Here is a 12169-nt window from a genome sequence, read left to right as displayed (position 1 = left end):
AGGTAACTAAGGAATGCTGAGAGTGGGAGAAAGTCTTCTCCAGGGAAGAGCCCACCAATCGGTTATCCAATACCAAATGATCAGCCCTGAAACACACATATGAGTAACATTATACAGACTGAGCAAGTTATATTTAGGAATGCATACACATATACATCATACATATATACACATTACATACACATTATATTACATCATATATATATATAATACACATTACATATATACATAGATATCACATACACATATTCATGTAATGACAGTGAAAAAAGAGACCATGAGGTTGAAAGAAAGAAAGGAGGGTATATAGAAGGGTTTGGAGGGATGATAGCAAAGAGATAAATGATATAATTTTATTATGATCCTAAAAAATAAAAGAAAAAAACTAATAAAGCTGACTTGTTTCTAGCTCATTGTAGAGAAAGTTGCTAAGAACAAAAACTCATGCCAGAAAGTCATCTGCACTCTGTGGTTGAGCTGCATTAGCTTCTTCACACTGTGAGAAGTCTGTCAGTAAATTGACTCCTTACAAGCAATATAGAGTAGTCTGCAATGTGAGCTTTGAATGCTAAGACCAAGGTCTGGATAATCAGTAACTTCACTGTAATATTTACATCAATAATAAATTATTTTTGACAAATTCTCAAACAATAGTTTATACACATTGCAGGAACAATTTCCCAGTGACACTGGGATACCAATATTGATGTAGCTTTGAGAGGAGATTTCTGAGGCCAGTTCATTCTGTGAAGCATGACAATCGATATTCACATTCTCGATCTTGGATTTTGTGCAGCTATTCAATGGACAGTTAACCTTGTAGATCTGACGACATGTCTCAAACGAACACAAATCTAAGAATGATTGACTGGAATCTACAGTCTTCATGAATGCCTGTAAGTTAAGCCAGCAGTGACCTTTGTACTCCAAAGCCCCACCCCAATTCATGCCAGAGAGGTTTGATGTCTAGGCATAACACTCAATTTATAGGTCTGCTGTGAGGAGGCAGAACCAGGTGACAATTTGCTACAATTTCAGTGAGCTGGATGATAGCTATCAATGTCTTGGTTTGAATTTTAGTGGCTAAATCTTGTTTTGAGGATGTTGTTACATGCGACTCATAAAATCCCTGCTGCCATAGCTGAGACAATTTTCAAGACGTAGGTGTTAAATGGGCCTTTGTTTATTTGCACACCCATCCTTCCTACACATAGTTTCCTGGTTGTTGAGAATGTCTCCCTGTCACTCCTTTCCACCTGTCAACGTCCCTTCTGAGAACTGTCTTTGACTGTCGCTGGCAGAACCGCTACTGAACATTTCTTATGCATCCTTTTCATTGCTCACAGTTCCATTTTGGCATTAACATGATTTCACGTAATACAGGAGCAAAAGGAAATAGATGCTTCGGAGTTATAAAGAGTCTAATTCGAATTTCATCTCATCCATCTGCGAGTTGGTTGGGTGGTTGTCAGACCAAGTTTTGTTTGTTATGAATTTAACTTGACCCATCTTATAATGTGCTCATTATTTTAATGTTACTTTTTGTATTGACAAGCTTTTCCTTTTATAACTTGCATTTTAATCTAGCATATAAATATTGTAAGCATTCATTAAAGGAATAGATATGTCATTTTTACATCTCTTCCAGCCTCATCCTACAACTGAAATCATTGTAGTTGCTATGGTAACTAAACAAGCCATAGCTCTTGACCTCCTAATACTTAAACTCAAGTAGAGAATTTTAAAAATAATTATTAAGCAGATAATATGCACTTTAGGGCCATATGCATATTGAATAAAACAACATAGACTAATCAGCTTTGGTTGTGGATGTGGAGAGCATTAGGATTCTCCCTGGTAAAGCTACCTGTTATACGTGTGATCTGAAATAGAAGGAACTAAAATGATATTAAAGTTACAGATAATTAAATTTGTATATGGGAAATAGAAAATGCAAACTCAGAGGCTGGGAATATTTTTTGAAGGGGATAGTGTTTTGATAAATTGGAGTCCACTTAGCTAATAGGAGAGTGTTAAGGGGTGAATAACTTATTGTAGGTTCAAGGGTCAGGGTGTCATTGGGGATTTTTCTTAAAAGAGAACCTATGCAATCCAGGATGATGCCAGAGCCTACTGACTTGTGAAATGTTTTTTTTTTTATAATTTGATTTTATTTTACATATCAGCCACAGATTCCCATCCTCCCTAATCCAGCCCACCACCCACCATCCTCCCAGGCCACCCCCCATTCCCATCTCCTCCAGGGCAAGGATACTAGATGTAAAACAAAGGATGACTAAACTGCTACTCACAATTCCAGAGAGGCTACCTAGAAAACAGGACCCTAAGAAAGACACGGGGATTGCCCAATGACAGAGAAATGGACAAGAGCAAACTGGACGTGGGGGAGAGGGTAATGGAATATTTTTACATTAATCAGCCTTTGGCTTTTGAAATGAAATTGTTAAGCATGTGTTTTAAGAAATCACACAAAAAAAAATATTTTGCCAAAGTGAATTTGGCAAAGAAAGAATCTTATCATAAATGACTTTTGTTGCTGAATTAACTTTCATAGTGCTAACATGGAGAGAGAAAAGTGTTATGATTCATGTGGCTGGAGAGAGCTCACTCATTAGGGTGCTTGCCTGTCTTCCAGAGCACTTAGGTAAAATTTTGGCACCCAAGTTAGGCAGCTAATTGTTGTTGATTGTTTTTGCTCTTTTACTCTTTTGGAGGCCCACCACCCAGCTACCAAATAAATACACATATGGGGGTTTATTTTTAATATAAATTCCTTGCCTTAGCTTGGCTTGTTTCTTGCCAGCTTTTATTAAGTTATCAAATCTACCTTTGGTCTCTGGGCTTTTTCCTTTTCTTACTTCTGTAATACTACTTTCACTCTTACTCCATGGCTAGCTGGGTAGCTGGCCCCTAGTGTCCTCTCCTTCTGGCTCCTTCTTCTCTTCTCTTACTCCTCCCAGATTTCTCTTTTCTATTTATTCTCTCTGATGGCCAGCTCTACCTATCCTTTCTCCTGCCTTGCTCTTGGCTATTGAGCTCTTTATTAGACCATCAAGTGTTTTAGACAGGCACAATAACACAGCTTCACAGAATTAAACAAATGCAACATAAGGAAAAGTAGCACACCTTAAAATAATATTCTATAACATCTAGTATCACCTATAATTGACACTTGACATGATCCAAAACCTTCTTCTCACCTTTATGGGCACCTGCACTCCTGAGCACATATAGACACTCACACAAACACATAATTACAAATAAAAATAAAGGTTCAAATAAATAGTTAAGAATTATAGACACTCACACATACACATAATTACAAACAAAAATAAAGGTTCAAATAAATAGTTAAGAATTACATTTCAACTTAGTCATTTGCTCATTGAATGATTTTAGACCAATAACTTGACTGAACCACTTGTTAATGTCTTCATCCATAATGGGAAATTATGGTACCTGTCTCATGCTGGATCTCATAGGATTAGGTGACATAGACTGTGGAGGGTATTTGGGTCCTACATCATAGTCATATAATCTAATGTAACAATAATCATCATTTGAATTCTCATTTTTATCAGAAGCAGCTATGACTACCCGCAAGAGAACTTCATGGTTGGGCCTTTTCACAGTCTCTCATAGAAGAAGGGGTGGAAAAGATCATCAGAACCTCACCTGATATCTCAGCTCTTATATCTGTTGCCTCAGAGACAGCTATATGCAATTATCTTCCAGCTGCATATCTTATGGTCTTGGTAAGTCATAGAGGAAAGAGTATGGAAGACAAAGGGGATTTTCCATTTATTTAGCTATGGAGAAATCCTCTTCTACATTGGGGGGCATTTTTTGATGATGCAGATGTTCAAGGGCCACTCAAGGATTTATAGTCTCTTACTCTTGCTTTCTGAGTAAGTCTAATAATCTCATTGAGACACCAAACTAAACGTGGGTGAAATCAGGACTTTGGTGCATTTTTGATGTCCTAACTGGTATGAGCAGGCATTTTCGTCTCTTTGGGGAAAGTTCATACAGTGGTAATAATAACCCTATTAATGAGAAGGACATTTGTTTCTTGGCAACAGTGGTTATGCCAAGGTTTCACCAAGATATTACTTCGTATTGCATCTACCTCCTCTTGATTACATTACATTTCATGAACTGTGAAACAATGATTTTGCAATAATTATTTTTCTTTGATTGAGAAGCCTTCTAATTATTTTTTTTCCTGTATCCAAAACAAAATCTTGTTTTACGCAGCTATATAATGTTATTTGTTTGTAGCTTTCGATATCTGAGGATGATGATTAGTATGTCTTAACATCCCTCTATAAAACATGATAAAAGTACAAGTTGGAGGGGGCCAAAATGGAACTGATGACAGAAGTTCATTTATAACCTACAGATGACAGCATTTAAAAGAAATGAGCATCCAGGCTTGAGTCAGATGCCCATGTGGCAGCGATAGTCAAGAGATACTGTGAACATGACAGAGGTACGTTCTAAGATGTTTTAGAGGTCACTTCCAAGCTTGGGATGTCTTTGTTCAGGTATTCATGGATGTATACACCAATAAAGGCATTAAATTTAGAGGGCAAGAAGAATATTGCCTGTGGCAACAGCTAGTCAATGTCACATTTCATGATTTCCAAAGCAAAATGACCCGTTGCAGTTTCTTGGTCTCTCTGTGAACTGTTGTGGACAGCATTTCAAGCCTTTTCCCATTGCTTGTGAAGGTGCTATATATGCTTTAAGTACTTGGCAAAACGCACTTAATAAATGCCGTCTTTCAATTTGTCCAGTCATTATAAGTGAGTCAGAGAAGAGCACGAATAATTGCAGTTCCATTGACCAGTTCAGACACAGAAAGCAGCAAATGTGTATTGACCGGGAGAGAGTTATAGAGCAAGCCAACGACAAATGATTGAAACATCTGCCACTATCTCCCAGCTTCTTGTTCCATTAAATAAATGATACTATACTTTATTGATGCTATGTTTACATTTGGGGAAGCATGCACATTCACACTGCCTGATGTTGGATTCTATACATGTTATTAGAAGATATCCAGCTGTGTTTGGACCTAATGAAGATATTTATTATTTCAAACACTTGGAAGGAGGGATGTCTGCATGTTTTGTCTGTGTGGCACAGCTTTACTAAGACATATGACGTGTGTATCGCAAAACTCAGTAGGCAAAGGAAATTCTTACCGATTTCAAATGTTGATGAGCCCTTCTGCTTATTTCTAATAGTATTCCATCCAGTTAACCCAGTCTAAATAATTTCTCAAGAGTTACCTCAGCAGAATTTGTTAATGCACTCTTTTATATCTTCCCACCTTCCACAAGCCCCGTTTATACTTACTTTTCCCTGGTCAGCTTCACTTGGCACATAGGAAAATTTTGTCTTAAAATGTAGGAAAATGGATCTCCCTGTTTAAGCCATTATCTCATATGTACAGTATATTTATAAAAGGACATGTTTAAGCCACTCTGTTTAGGCAACACAGAAATACTTTTCTTATATTCAGAATGTCTTTCTGTTACTAGCTTGGATGTATAGCAAAGCACATCCAAACTTACAGAAAGGCAGCTAATTGTATTCATTTTTTTTGCTCATTTCTTTAGCATGGCTAGTTCATTACTTAAAAACTGGTATGCTCTTCTATTCTGCCTATGCTCATTTTTTGATTGACTGACTGATTACCACTTGCATTGTTTTATTGCAGAATAAATGCATCAATATAGAACACATACTTATGTTCTCTGATAATGTGTCTAAATCTTATCTATTTCTTCATATATTAATTTATTTTGATGAATATATTCATTTGAATCTGGCCCTTAATAGAACACTTTACTAAAACTTGGATGCTACATTGATACAAACAAGGATTCTGGTGGCAAATAAGATCCATGAAGAAGCTCATTCTGAAGGATAAGAATGGTATGTAATCATATATCATCAATGTACACAGGGAAAGAATGTACAAGGCTCCGAGTTCAGTGTCTAAGTCTGACACAGTATGTAACAATTAGGCAAGATTTGCCCTTGATCCATAAGGCCAAAAGGCAAGTAAAAATGCATTTCTTCTAATAAAGAGAAAGTCAATCCCCACTCTTGTCCCAAAGCATACTCTATATCATGCCTAAATTACCTCACTCACAGTGGCATGATGTGCTTCTTACCACTCTCTACACTGGCATCTTCTTTTAATTGTTGTCATTCAAACAGTGCAGTTTACATATGAGATAATCTCTCTTAAAACAGTGATTCCTAATGTGGGAAAAAATACACTGTTTTCAACGACAGACAAAAGGCATTATCATTAGGCTGTCCACCTCATCACTGTATTTTGATGCAGCATGAAAATTGTCAAAGTCAACATCTCTTGTCTTAACTCTTATTGTGTCTTATTTAATAATTTGAACTATAAAGATACAGTAAAAGATTTATCATGAATATTCCAGAAATCCTTAATGCAAAGTATAATTTGCAGATTTTAACTCCTGTCAGAAATTTTCAATTATCTTGTAGACATTCTCTCAGTCATGTCCTGTCTTTCGGAGGGAATTACTTTCATTTTTGTCTACCTATGGCTCTCCATGCCTTCTCCTATTTAACAGATTTTCACTATTAACCCACTAGAAACCAGACTATTTCTAGACATATGTATTATAAAGTTATATGTGTTATACTTTTCTGTATTGAAGTGATTCAGATTTCTCACAGGGGAAATTGGAACAAGGTAATATTGACTGCCTAAATTACTATACTTTAAGAATAACAGACACTCATTTATTGCTTTCTTAATATACATAAATTTTTAGCAAGAACTTGCAGCTAACTTAATATGCAAACAGAAATATTTTTAAAACTAGTTCTAACTACTTCCTATTAAGTCAGAGGTAACTTTATATGGATGTAAGTACCAGGCATATTTGTGTGGAGATTTCCACAAAGAGAAACCTTGTTACATGAAAATAAAATATGTGATCTCCATTTTAGTCTTTGAAGTCTCAATTTTGGATTTTCCCATAGAGTTGTATATAGCCATTTCTGAGCAGCTGTTTGAGAACAAGAAACTGAGCTGTGAGGATCTTAGGGAGATGTTGATGGATTTTATTATCATTATTATTACTATTAATTTCTGTTATCATTCTGTACTTGGGGAGGCAGTGAAAAGGAGTCTATATGGTGATGCAGTGTTTTCTTTGGGCCAGAGAGTAATATCCCAACATATTCATTAGTAGGAATTCTGTCGCTCTAGAGCCATTTCTCACAGCAAGGGGAAAAAGAAAGAAAAGAAAAGAAAGGTATAAAGCTTGGAACATCAATTCCTAAACTGCAAAGGTTACATTCTGTTGTCATTGAACTTGGTCAAGGTTTAGTAAAGCCAGATGCTTGCACCATGATGATGCTGGTGTTTGTAGATTTTAAAAGTCAGAATTTCAGTCATCAAGATGAATAAATTGCTATGCCGCATCACTAATGAAATGTCATGGGTGTCATTTTGATAATCATTCTGATTGAGTCCCACTGACTTATATGATTCAAACATTCTTGCAACTGCTGGTGATAGTTTGAGATTTATAAAACACCTGCATTCCATCTTGGTCTTAGCCACTTCCACTTTTGTCAGCAAATAAACAAGAGACCCACAGATTTTGTTCCCCAGTAATTTGTCACTAGGGGGCAGCAGGGGTTTACTTAACCCAAAGTAAAAGGAAAGTGTTTAAACTATCAAAGTTCTTGCTAGTGCTAATAGAGATGTTGCGGTCAGGTGTCCTTCAAGTATATGACTCTGCATTTGTCTTGATAATTATTACCAAAATAGAACATTAAAAAGTCATAATGGGACTTGAAGGAGTTTTGACTTTTTCAAGAAAATGTTAATGGAAATATCTAAGCATACTTAGTGATTTCTAAACTCTGCCCAAGGAGCTTTATTTTAATGGTTTGTATTACCTACCCTAAGAAAACAGCCATACCTTTGGATCCATCAACTCAACATTTCCATACAAACCAAGTACTATGTTGTATTCCTAATTTTCCAGTTACTCAGACTCCATTTAAGAGAAATAGTTGATGTCAGAGTCTAAAATTGCTAACTGATCTAGAACCTCCCCAGAATAAAACTGAACAGATAAGTCTTTGGCAAAACTGTCTCACCTCACAGTACATTCAATCTTAGTGTCTCCTTTCCCGAAGGATTCCAAAAGTTTTGCTCCTTCTCCGGCTTGTACTACTTGAAAATGACAGTTACTGTTCTAGCTTCACTTTGTCTCATTGACCCTGCAACTTCCCCTCTGCTGCTCAAATATCCCTGTAGCTAGCAGCATTGTTAACACAACCTGATGGTAGCACTTTGGACCTTCATATTCTTTGCTAGCCTTTCCTTCTCCGAGTTTCACCTACTTATACCCCTTCATTAGTGATGTTGCACTGGCTAGTGACTTTTTAAAGAATAGATTAATTCCTTTGGGGTTTTCTTGAGCTTGAGCTGTAATGCCTCACTGTCTAGCTTTCAGATCCATGTGAATGCTGAATAGACAGCTGAAACAGAAGAGGCCCAAATCTCCTGTTTTCCAAAGCTTCCCTAACCAGCTCCTCCATATTTACAAATCACAGCATGCCAGCTCTGTTATTCATGCTAAAAGTGTACATCTCATTTCCTGAAAGTACATATCATATTCAACGTCAATTCCTGTCATTTTTGCTTCACCAAACTTTGCAGAATAATCTACCTCTCTCCCCATGTCGCCACCATGACTAATTTGTGTCTTATTTTCTTACACATGTTACAATTCCTCCTAACTTCCCCTTGTTTCCACTCTTGCTCTGCTCAAATAACTCCACAGGAAGAAAAAATTTTAGTAGTGAAACTATACCATTATTTCTCTAGTATATTCTTATTTGGAAAATTAGAAAAAACTCACATTCAGTTTTTTGCTTCCTCCAGAACTCAGCTGATCAAGAAGGTCAATTTTTTAACAGAATAGAAGAATGTCATCCTGCTGTTTTAAGGCTCCACACCCTATGCAGTCTCAAATGTTTCTGTTTCTGTGAACTTCAGTCTTGAGACTTCATATTGGAAGCTGGCCATAATGCTAGACAGATGTGGAATAATCCTATGGGGAAATCAGATACACACACTTCATGGAAACCCTGATTAGACAGAAGCATGGCATAACTGTGCAGCTAGTTCCTGTCCTCAGCAACCTAGTCAGCCCTGGATTCAGGCCTATGGTGCCTTCGGCAGAACCAGAGAATCTCATAGCTCAATCCAGTTATGGTCACTGATTATGACAAGCATAATGACTTTTCTTTTAAATCATTAAATATTGTTGTCTGTAATACTGTAATAGTTAATGGGAAAATACAAAACATTCATAACCATGCATCAGCACTTACATGATTTGTACGTATATATTTGTATTATATATGTTTGTATTTTTATATGCATGGATTCTTACTTGTCTGTGTTTGTTCTAACATCCCATAAGATAACAAACTGGCTGACTATGCCTTGTTGAACTTTTTGTGTCCAAATAGATTACTAAATAAATGAATCAGTCACTATTACAAAGTTAATTTGTACTATCTTGAATTCTGCTGAAATGTTTTCATCCCATCTCTTAGAAATCTATACTTCATCAAAGACATTTGTTATGTGAGATTACAAGGAATCTTTATTCCTCCATTGTAGGACTCAAAAATACAAAGAAAGAGAAGAAAAACAAAGACTCAACACTCCCCAAATGAAAACAAAACAACAAGGAAAACCCACCACCAAAAAAAAATCAACAAAATGAAAAGCAAACTCTAGTTCAATATGTCCTTTTATGGTGTGGGAATTAAATCTTCATTAAATAAAATCTACTATGTGACATCTAAATATAAAACAATAAATAGGTCTGCTCTGTAAAGTGAATAGTCCCTGTCCCTTCCTCAAGGCATATTTAGTGGCATATTTTCAAGATTTATTAATGCACCAGGAAATATTGTCAGACATTTACTTTTCAACTCTGATTTGATAAAAAAAAAAAAAGCCTTGTGAGTGGTATTGACTCCTTTCTATTCAATTCATCCTGATGATAGAAATTATCATGAGTATGAGTATTTCTTCTGGTGGGAATTTGTTTAGGACTAAAGGACAGATATAAGTTAAACAAGTTCTTCAAAGTAGAGATAATTGGGACCGAGGAAAACAGCTCAATTAGCGAAGCACATGTTATAGCATGAGCTGAGTTTGAGCACTTTGAGAAGAAGGCATGCTTGATGGGGAGGAGGTGTCACACTCTTATAATCCCGCTGCTGGGGAGACTGAAATAGGATGATCATTGGCTCTTACTCTCCAGCCAGTAGAGCCTAGTGAGGGAGCAATAGATAGCAGTGACATTCCTAGTTTCAAGCCCCAAAGTGGAGGACTTGTGAGGAGCACCACCTGAAGTTAATCTCTGACCTTCATGCACACATACACAGAAGCTCACATACAAACTACTGTGCACCTCCCTCACACATACACAAAAATAACTATATAAGTAAATGAGTAAATGAATAAAGTGGAGGCATTTAAACTAATACGAGAGCACCAGCTGATGCCACTAGCATTTAACAAATTGTTATACCAACCAGCTTGAGATATATGGCATATGGGATTCCATGTTGGGATCAGTGGCTGAATCTGTTTCCTCTAATGTTTATAATGAAGTTTTAAGAAGGCATTGACTGTGTGCCAAGGACATAAAAGGGAAAACAAAAAGTAGGACAAACTTTCAATTGTCATATCCAGAAATAGCCATAGGCATTGTCAAAAGATATGTGTGAATAATGAGCAATTATAGTCTAGAAAAAAATAGAACACATATTCACTACAAGGTTCCTTTTATTAACATTTACAGTCAGATGTAACTGCTAAAAATTGTCCTTTATATTTTCTAGAAGATAAAAAGCTCACAAAATATCCACTTTAATAAAGTATCTTAATTTATTTAACCCAAAAGTAATAGTATTAAAAAGTAAGAAAAAATAGGGGAATACATCTTAAGGTTAATAAGGAAGGAAGATTAAACTAATTAAGAAAGATACTAGTTATGAACCTCTGCATTAACTGTTACCCATTGCAAAAGGAAACACCTCTGACCAAGTTTGAGAATAGTATGAAGCTACTAGTATAAACATGAATTTATTGAATTTATTTTGACCACATGGCCATTTAGCAAAACAGCAACTTTAGTTTCTCCCACAGAGCCCATGACCTCTCCATCCACAGTTTCTTTTCTTTCTTTCTTTCTTTCTTTCTTTCTTTCTTTCTTTCTTTCTTTCTTTCTTTCTTTCTTTCTTTCTTTCTTTTTTTTTTTGGCCAGCATTACAGTACTAGACATGTATTCTTTCTTGCAGAGCAGGCCTCAGATGGAATCAGAGAGTAGTTGGTTATCCCCATAACAGGCACGCCACTACTTAACCAATGGGTATATCCTATCTGTCACATTGGTATTGTAGCATACAGAACCCAACAGTGGGTTAAGACCACTGTTTTATTTTCTCCCTATACTGTCTATCTTTAGAGTCTACACTTCTCATTGTTTTTGTTCCTATAAGATATTTCTGTGTTCTTTGCCCCTCCTTTCCCTGGCATATTCCAAGTCATCCTTCATTGATGATTCTTCTCTATTGCCAGACCCTTTGGATAATTGTCACAGTGCTCCCCGACAAGGGCAGTTCTCCCATTGCTTTCATCGACAACATTATTTTATTTTACAGTTTTCATTAAAATTGAAGTTATTTATGTGATCTATATTTGTATATTTTTTGTTTTGGGTTTTGTTTTTTTTTGCTAATATAGAGTGATATCTTCAAGAATACAGCCCATTTTCAGTTCAGTGTACATATCTCTATTGTATATAATAATAACATATCTGACTTATCATATTTGTTCAATGAATAGCCAAATCACAGGCTTCCTGAGAGAGTAAAAACAGTAAATTCTTCTAGTCAACTACCATGGAAAATTTATTATACTTATAATTATGCCGAAAATTTGGTGGCATGTACTTAAAATCTCAGAACATAGGAGAGGCAGTGGCAGGGGCATTTAGCCCTGTTCAAGATCATCCTAGGAAGCAAGGAAGACAACGTTAAACAT

The 12169-nt window shown here is 36.1% G+C and overlaps 1 long non-coding RNA gene across 1 annotated transcript; it reads left to right on the top strand.

Annotated features, from left to right (window-relative positions):
* Positions 1-486: 486 nt before the first annotated feature.
* Positions 487-10024, top strand: LOC143268550 (uncharacterized). Its single transcript, XR_013044611.1, has 5 exons — positions 487-896; positions 3603-3776; positions 4424-4513; positions 5872-5967; positions 9731-10024. It is a non-coding gene; the product is annotated as an uncharacterized LOC143268550 (long non-coding RNA).
* The last annotated feature ends 2145 nt before the right edge of the window (positions 10025-12169 follow it).

The sequence above is a fragment of the Peromyscus maniculatus genome, chromosome 14 (genome assembly GCF_049852395.1).
Source record: "Peromyscus maniculatus bairdii isolate BWxNUB_F1_BW_parent chromosome 14, HU_Pman_BW_mat_3.1, whole genome shotgun sequence".
Lineage (NCBI taxonomy): Eukaryota > Metazoa > Chordata > Mammalia > Rodentia > Cricetidae > Peromyscus > Peromyscus maniculatus.
Note: the sequence above shows the minus strand (reverse complement) of the source record. Positions and strands in the feature narration are given on the sequence as shown.